The 9536-nt window shown below is 35.8% G+C and overlaps 1 long non-coding RNA gene across 1 annotated transcript in view; it reads left to right on the forward strand.

Annotated features, from left to right (window-relative positions):
• Positions 1-20: 20 nt before the first annotated feature.
• LOC109367871 overlaps positions 21-9536 on the forward strand; it is an 18626-nt gene continuing 9110 nt past the window's right edge. The window contains exon 1 of the long non-coding RNA XR_002115409.1: positions 21-182. This is a non-coding gene — a long non-coding RNA (uncharacterized LOC109367871). The remainder of the gene's footprint in view (positions 183-9536) is intronic.

The following is a 9536-nucleotide window of genomic DNA, read 5'->3' on the forward strand; positions in this document are numbered from 1 at the left end:
TTTTTTAGCTTAACTTTTTTCTGACTCCTCACCCTCTACCTGCCTAGTCATATTTGTTTCAACCATTGTATTTCAGGTGGTTGAGTTGTACCTTAGTTATTTCTGGTCCCATGCATGGAGAACCAGGACACTGAGTTTCTGGTTAAACAGGTAGAGAAGAGTGGCTGGTAATTTGGCATCACGTGAGTCTCAGTATTTCTGTATTGCTGTTATTTTTCTTCATGCCCTGGCTTTATTATGCGTTGTGTGATTTTTTATTTTCTTTTTTAGTTTGACATGATTTTTACGTGTTTGGAGTTCTACTTTTATTTGCTTTCTAAGTTGAAACATTAAATATTCCTAGGATGTAGAAGAATTTGTGTTCTCTGGTAGTTATGAAAGGTCCTTTAAAAAAGGAAAACAAACAAACAAACAAAAACACCTCTATTCTAATTGTGATTGACTAAACGTGACTCAGTAAGGTCACTAATACTGTCTTCTACACTGAAGGAGCAGAAAAAGACATTGTGTGATGAATGTTTAAAGAAATAATACTATGGTTTCATTCTCAGCTAGTATCAAACTGTATGCTCTTCATTTCTCCTCATATCCTGCATGATGGGGTTCAAACAGAGAGCTTGTTTGTGTTCATACTACATGAGCACCTCTACCTGTGGTAGTAAACTAGAAATAATAATGCAATCTTCTTACTAGGTTATAATATCCCTGAACACCCTCCCAGTTCATGGTGACATCATGAATAAGATGCCTTCTTGCTAGACAAATGGACACAGTAGAGGGAGAGAAAAGACATTTTCTTGCTGAAAGAGTAACGCTGTATTCCTCAGGAGAAATGACTTATGCAAAATTATAGAAATTAAATATCAAATCAGAATGACCAGGTCTGTGGAAATTTAAATACATAATCACTGCTAAAACTTCTCAAAAAAAAAAATCAAAATGTGCAGACCAACTAGGTGATTAAATTAAGTTAAAACTGACTTTCTGAAGTTCATAAAAAATTAGGAGTACTAAGAGACGCAACTTAATTTTTTATAAACAAATAGAAATGTTAAATGTGTATAAGAAAATTGATTGTTTTGTGTTTGTTGTTGTTGCTGTTTTTGTTGCTTTTTAAATATTTATTTACTTAAGAGACCTTTTGTCAGGGCCTTGTTCTGAATTTTTAGCTATTTTAAACTCATAACTTCTGGAATCAAATTATTCCACAAGAATTTCAGCTCTTGTTATAAAATAAAACATTACTAGTAAAAACAAAACTTGAAAATTTGCTCAAAATAAACCCTAAAATCTCCAAACAAACAAACAAACAAACAAAACAAAAAAAACCACAACAAAATAAAACAAAAAAACACACAGAAACATATCTTACTTTTTAAGCCATTTCCATGTTTCCAGAGCCTGATGTATTTTTAGGCTCCTTGATTTTAACAGTGCACAAAAAGAAGGAGAAAGCATACTAATGACATTACAGCAGTATTATTAAGAAAGTGGAAGAAATAACAGAAAAAAAATTCAACTGTCCTCCACTTACTTTGAAGCTGCACTGCAAACCCAAATGAATTAGTTCTTGTAGCAAACGTGTCATTGGAACTATGATTTTATAGGGGCAAATTTTTAACATTACATATTAAATGAGAAATAAATCAAACCAAAAAGGAAAGACTTAAGCTCACAGAACCTCCTGCTTCATAACTTTTCTAAAAGCTTGAAAAACTCAGAGAATGAGATTCATCTCCAGTTGTGCATAGACAGCTTGGTAATAAATAAATAACAGAAGAAATCTAAAAATTAAAGACTCCAGAGAGAGGTGTTAGGACTGGAGGAAAAAAAAGCACCAAATCAGAGAGGCTTCAGCACAAATGTTGTCGTGCATTTATCAGTTGGTTTTGGTGCACAGAGGGGGTAACTTTGCAGGAGGATGTGTGCTGCTGATGGGTACTGCAGGCAGGAAGCAGGGCTGGGGTGCAAGTGTCATGGACAGACACTGAAAGCTGCAGAAGCAGCAGAAGCGGGCAAGGCTTCGGACGGTTGCTCACTCATTTTCCCACAGTTAAAAGCTGACAAACTTGAAACGGTTTGGGGCCGATAAGGCAAGTGTAGTTGAAAAGGAAGGAAAGGCTTTAAACACCTGAGGACAAACTTCTATCTTCCGTTGATCTCAAATGGAATAAAATGATATTTGCAAGCCGAAGATTTGACTCTTAGTCTTCATGCGTATTCTGAAACCCATAGAAGTTGAGTATTTCTGGCTTTCACTAGAGACCACCCCATAGACATTGCTGTTCTCATGTACAAACAGTTCTGTGTTATAGGTAAATAATGCATTAGCACACTCACTCACAGACATGTAATTATGGATAGTGCTCTAAACAGAAGAGGAGAGATACCATTTGCAAGTAAAGAAGACTGGTCCCAGGTTAAGTTACAGCTACCAAACTAAATGGAGGCAATCTTCAGGTCCTGACAAGCAGCTGCAAGTAAAACCTGTTGAACAAGACATCAAATGTCCTGTGGCATCGGAAAGCAAAAAATCTGATATCTGATTTTTCTTTCTCTTGAAAGAAGCACTTCATCATGCAAACCCAATTCTTTGTTTCATGAGTGGGCCTGGACTGCCACTGTTCATTACTATGGGAGTCGATGTAGAAATCAACACAGTAATGCCTTTCATCTCTTGTATTATAAGAATTCAAATTCAATTTTTATTTTACAGCACAGCCACATAATACCTCACAGTATGGTTCTTGGTTGTCTCCATCCGTTAACAATGGTTTTGAAAAGAGATATAAAACATAAAAATAAAACCCTATTTTTCCCCCTAGTAATTTGTTTCATCTTACAAACAATAGCAATTCATCATCTCAAACACACAGTAATAGTAAGTAGAGTCTATTAAACACTGTATTCTTCCTCATTTATGTATTTACTTATGTATTTATGTATTTATTTATTTATTTTTGGACCACTGGCATAGTTAGCTGTTTTGTAAAACCAGTGGTCTACAAAGTTTGCCAACAGATGCCTTTGCCAATAATATACTAGGATGCTGAGGGCCTTTCTTACCTCCAGTACGGCAGACTACTGCACTTTTTCTTCTGTCACCCATAGGACTGCAATACTCTGGGAACACTTAGACCTACAGTGTTTTACACTGGGATGCATGGCCTGATGTTTACAAGACTCTAACTGATGCTGATCATGTTCTTAATAATTTACTCAGATTTATATGTCTCCATGTTTTACAAGGCTTTCAGTCTGAGTGTTTGACAATAGTGTGTGCCTATGGTTAAGTGTAAAAACCATTACCCAAATAGGTGGACTAACTTTCTACACAGTGTGTCTTTTAAAGTTGCGTGGTCATCATTCCTCACGTCCTTTGTCAGTGATTCTGCAGAAGTGTCTAACTGAGGCTCTTTGCAACTAGTGGTTAACTCTGTGGTCTAGAGACTGCTTCATGAAGTCCCTAAAGATATTTCAGAAGCTAGGTGGCCCAGCAGATTCTTACTATGGTTAAAGTGCAACAAAATTCCATCAGCCTCATCAGTTATCAGTGCAACAGAGGAAACAGCAATGCATGAAAAATAGAGATGGATATATCCAAAGTAATCTGACTAGTTTATGTTAAGAAAGGATTTGACAGATCTGCTGTGCTCCTACTTAATGCCAATCAAGCCTGAAAGGGACAACTTCAACTCAAGTATTTATCTCAAACTGATTTGAATTATTCTCACATCTTGATTTGGAGAGTCCAGAACAAAATACCCCAAGAAGCATATGTTGACATATCCTACATAAAACAAAATTAAACCAATTCAAGTTAAGGAAATAAACAATGTGCCATGAGAATCAGGCCCTTTGAGTTTGACAACAAAAGTAAGGGTCAGGGCTGTAAGTTCTCAGAAATTCTGGGAAGTAAAAAATCCGTGAATTCCAATGCATCACCTCTTTCATACAAAAAGGATAAGCAAAATGCATGGAGGAAAAATCAGATATATTATTAACATTATTAATAATATTAATAATTAATATATTATTAATTATATAACTTTTTTCCTGCTAATCAATGTAAGCCTTATGTTTCTTTTGCAGACTTAGCATTAACTAAAGAACAGCATTTGCGGTTAAGTCTGGACTGTCCTTTTTCATTAGGCTAATTCCATGCATATCAAAACTTATTCAGAAGAAATTGTCTAAATGGTTATCAGGATATAAATGATTATCACAGAAATCACAGGAATGGTACTGCTTACCAAAACCCCAAGAAAATACTTCAGACAATTTTTCTTTCATTGCAAAGCAGCGAAGGTCAAATGAACTGTACTATTTGCAAATATCCACCTTCCCAGTCTGTCACAAGCAGCTGTAACATACCCACCAGCAGCAATTTCCACTTGTCTCTATCCAGAGGAGAGAAAGTACCAGGAGCTGCATTGTTTATAATTTCCTCAACCCCAAGGATAATTCTGTTCATCAATTACTCAAAATTAAAGTTAGATAATTTGATACGTCTGTTTGGTACCCAACCAAAAAATATCTCTTAAGCAAGCCAAAGATTTGGAAAGTTTACTTCCACAATACTTTACAGAATCTCATTATTGCAGCCATGACAGCAAAGTACAAATGAGAAGTTACATAGATTCATGAATAGCTGGGTCTTGGTGGGGAAGGGAACATCATTGTTGCAACTGTTAAGGAATCCCAATGGGTTTGACACAGAGCTGGAAGGCAATTTTCTTCCAAGGATGAGGCTTCCCAATCAAATATAGCAAATATAGTAAGAATTGAGCAACAGTAAGCTTCCAAGTGCAATGGTGGGCAGGAAAAGTATGCTGTTATCTGCAATTAGGAGTGTTCATACATTGTGTCTTTCCATGTAGTTACAGTGCTTCCTAGAAAAAGGCAGAGAAAGAATTACCTATATAAGCCGCAGCCGGTATTTTTTTATCCTTACGTCCACTCATTTAAATTACATAATTGAAGTCTGAGTTAGATTGTATCTAGACTTGGAAATTTTTAAAGTCAAGTAAACCTCTTAAACATTATATTGGTGATGAGTTTGTGTACACACCACTTCCGTATCTCTTTGTGAGTAACAAAGTAGCTGTCAGGTATCTCCACTGCATGACTCAGTCTGTGGATTCATTTTACAATCTGGTAAAACCGGTAACTGATGACACCTATCCTTTGTAAGAACTTTTAATGTGTTTTAATTTGACAAATGAACGTTTACAAAAATAAATAAATAAAAGATTAGACTGATGAAGTTTAAAAGCACAAAAGATGACTCAAAAATCCATTCACTCAACATTATTTTGAGCAGTATAACTAATATCAATGAAGTGAACTTAGTTCTCCTTTTCATCAGGATAAATGAGGAGTAATTTCAAAGACACCATTATCCTTAAACAGTGTAAAATAAGTGAACAAGAAATACAGAGCCACTATCTTTTACTAGTCAGAGGAGTCAATTTTTAATTGTGTAATCTTGATCTTCTTAACATAGCTTCCTATTTAGAAACTTTAGTGCCAAATAAGTAGAAGGTGCTATATTTTTTAACTCTGAATATGATTACCCTTTCAACCATATTCTGCATTTCATTTTTACTATAAAAGTTGTTCGTTGTCCAATTTCAAGCTGAAAAACTATAAAAGTCCATTTTGACTTCACTATAGCAGAACTAAAAGATTTTTTTTTTTTTGAACTAAGATTAAATTGATATATCTAGAGCTTCTGTCATTGTAATATGACATTAGGAGCATAGTCAAATACTAGCTTTGACTATAAGTGTCCTACTAAAGTAGCAGTCTACTGCAGAGTGCTTTTTGATGTATCAAAGAAATGGTACTATCTTTCAAACTGCATTCATATTCTAACCTCCTATCATCAAGGTAAAGTAATAGCAGGACTAAAGCATGATCTTTTTTTACAGTTTATAGAAGTCAGTGCTATAAGGGATTGCCTAGCCTTACATTAGATATTCATGTTTAAATGAACCACATATAAGCTTTCCAATCTACAAACTCCATTAATTAGGTTTTCTCCTTTTCTCTGTCTTTTATTTTAGGCTTCTTTACCTTCTCCCCTGCTGACACTGCTATAGCTTCACTAATGACAGGCCAAAATTTCTTTCCCTAAAATTGAAACACTCTTACTGGAACTATTCAGAAATATTTCAGTATAATACAGTTGACCAATGACTTTATTACTCAGTGGGTAGATAAATTTTTACTTCATTATCTCTCAGATGTGTCACATATCATATAGAAGGTTCTACTTCTTAAGACTGTTTTTGTTTTGGAAAAAAATAGTTAGTAGAAAAAATGTCTTTAAAAAATTCTTAATATTTATAGCTTTGTTATGACTAAACTATATATATAGACAGACAGGTAGAAAGAGAGTAAAAAAAAAAAAAAAGGAATAGCCCTAGAACTGGAGGATCAGAGCTTGAAATTGCAGTGAATCTCCAAAGGAGGTAAGATATGTGTGACGACAAGAGAATAGAATTTGGGTTCCCTTATTTTTTCCTGGGAACATTTCCCCACATACCTCCTCCACTTTCCCCATAGAGCCAATACAGAGCAAGTTTTCATCCTGAGTGGTAGAATTAATTCTAACTTTTCTTTAGTGTGAATCTAGGACAAAATATAGAACTCCACATTCACACAGCAATGGGAAAGAATCTCTAAAAATGTTTATTTTCAAGTGAAACAATGCATTTATTTTGATATTGTTGAATTGTGTCACTGAAGTCCACAAGTTTTCTCACCGAAGAGCTTAAAATATTGAAAGTATATATGATATAAATACTAATACAGAATAAAATGCAAATTTTGATAGGATAAATTCAGAAGAAAAAAGCAGAAATGAATTAATCTACTTTGATTTTGAGACATTGAAATAGTTTCTGTTGAATATATTGTTAAAATCAGCATGTTCTTGTACAATATATAAAATACAACCTTTCTGAAAACAGTTTTTGATCAACCTTATGTAGAAGAAAATGTTATTTTTATTGTTTTTACCATAAATGCATGAAAGGTATTTGTAATGACAGACACTGCTGATGAAAAAGCTAGATTAACACAATGGGTCCTTCCCACAGAATGAACAGGGAATTAGGGAAGGTATTACTATATTCAAAATTGCTCTTTTGTATCTGAGTCTGTTCTGATCTGAGTCTGATCTGATCTGAGTGGACAAGCTAACAGTTCAAATTCCAGACACCTTAATCAAGCAAAGACCAATCTTATTTTCAGGTCCTTCTCCTTCTAAATGAAGTCTGCAAGGGTAACAAGAGGTATCCAGTAAAAATGTGAATATGTTGTAAATGCTACATGGGAACCCATGGCTAAATGAAGGAAAATGAAAATGAAAAACTGTTAATCATAGAATTATAGAATGATTTGGGCTGGAAGAGATCTTAAAGTCCATCCAGTTCCAAACCCCTGCCATGTGCTGGCTGCCACCCTTCAAATTAGGCTACTCAGGGCCACAGTCCAACCTGGCTCTGAGCACTTTCAGGGACGGGGCACCCACAGATCTCTGGGCAGCAATGCCAGTGCCTCATTACCCTCTGAATAAAGAATTTCCTCCTAACATCTAATCAGTATTGCCCCTCTTGTAGCTTAAAACTATTTCCCCTTGTCCTATCATTGTTGGTTGATATAAAAAATCAACCTCCCCGCTTTACTGAAAGACTGCAGTGAGGTGTCCTTGGAACCTTCTCCTTTCCATGTTGAAAAAGCTCAGCTTCCTCAGCTTGTCTTCAGAGGTGAGGTGCCCCAGACCTCATCCTTGTGTCCCTCTTTGTTCATAAGTGCATAAGAACTTCTTCACAGTAAGAACACTGATAGAACACTGGAACAGGTATTGCCCAGAGAGATTGTGGAGTCTCCTTCTCTGGAGACATTCAAGACCCAACTGAATGCCTACCTGTGCAACCTGATCTAGGGAGTGATCTCTAGAAGTTCCTTCCAACTCCTACAATTATGTGATTCTGTGATTCTGGGTCCACTCCAAAGTTCCATGTTTTTTCTTGTCCTGAGGGTCACAGACCTGGACACAATAAGGAGATAACTTTCCAGAATAAAGGGACGAGTCTCCAATATCAGGATACAAAATAACCCTAGTACTGATCAAAGACAGTATTTATTATACAAAACTTTTCTCCTGCTCTCAAACCGAAACCCTTTATCTACAAAAACATTCCAGATTTGGTCTGGAGGGCAAACTCTGGAAATGAAAACTCTCTTTAGATCCACAATTATAGAATCATTAAATCCTTAGAGTTGAACGTAATCTAGTCCACCTTCCCTGCAATAAACAGAGACATCCACAGTTAGATCAGGTTGCCCGAAGCCTGATCCAGCCTCACACTGAAAGTCTTAAGGGACAGGGCATCCACCACATCTCTGGGCAACTTGTTTTAGCAGTTCACCACTCTCACTGTAAAAGACTTTTTTCTTATATCCAACCTATCTACCCTCTTTAAGCTTGAAATGATTTCGTGATTTCTTAGGTGACCAATCACTGCAACACACAGGTGCAAGGTCTCAGAGACATTCCTCATCAGTATTTCAGTCATTTCAATGTTAAATGATGGGAGGTAGCCATCAGTGTTGATTCAGTTCATAGTAACTATGGATCAAGACATGCTTCCTCCACTATCCTGATTCTTCCACTTTCTCTTAGATATACAGATCAAATTTTATTAAATTCTCTCTTCTTGTCACAGTGAATTACGAGCATCAGATGGACACGTTTGAGTAGCTTATAATGTGCACATAGTAACAATGCTTCCAGATACACTATTGAATGAATGATAATGTATGCTGATATTGGCTCAGCTGACACTGTATGTGGCCAAAATTCATTGTTGCATAAGAAAAGAAAAATCAGGAAGAACTGCGGAGAAGGAACTTTCTTGCCAAATTCAAATCACAATAATGTTAGTATCACTTGGGAATAACAAAACTAAATGGATCTGATTTTGCTTGCTGTGGCAGAAATGACCAGAAAGGAACGTTGGGCAGATCTTGCATTTCTCTGAATGGTGCTTCTTCTGCAGTTCAGATGCTCCCAAGTCACACTGTATAACAGCAAACACATGACAGCCTAGTGCCACTCTCCTGATTCACATTGTTCTTATATGTAACCCTATTTTGCCTACATAAATAGGGAGGAATTTCCAGTTCCGCAGAGATACTACAAGTTTAGTCATGAAGATAATTAAGTCCTTTGGGCTTGAACTACCCAAACATTTCATACTTGAAAGAAATTCAGATATGACTCTTAATGCCTGGACTACTGCCATCTAAACTGTTTGGATTCATTTGAGGTTTAACATTAGCTCCAAATTCTTCACATCAATTCATCATTCAGGTATTTACTATTCCAACAAATGGTATTATAGAATACTCAGACATTCTACGATACTGTAATGCCTACTGCTACCTACATATAAAAACAACCACCCATTTTTCAAAAACTTCAAATTTAGTCTGTAAAAAATAGAGAAATAAACAGAAATAGA

Source organism: Meleagris gallopavo, chromosome 5 (assembly GCF_000146605.3).
Source record: "Meleagris gallopavo isolate NT-WF06-2002-E0010 breed Aviagen turkey brand Nicholas breeding stock chromosome 5, Turkey_5.1, whole genome shotgun sequence".
Taxonomy (NCBI): domain Eukaryota; kingdom Metazoa; phylum Chordata; class Aves; order Galliformes; family Phasianidae; genus Meleagris; species Meleagris gallopavo.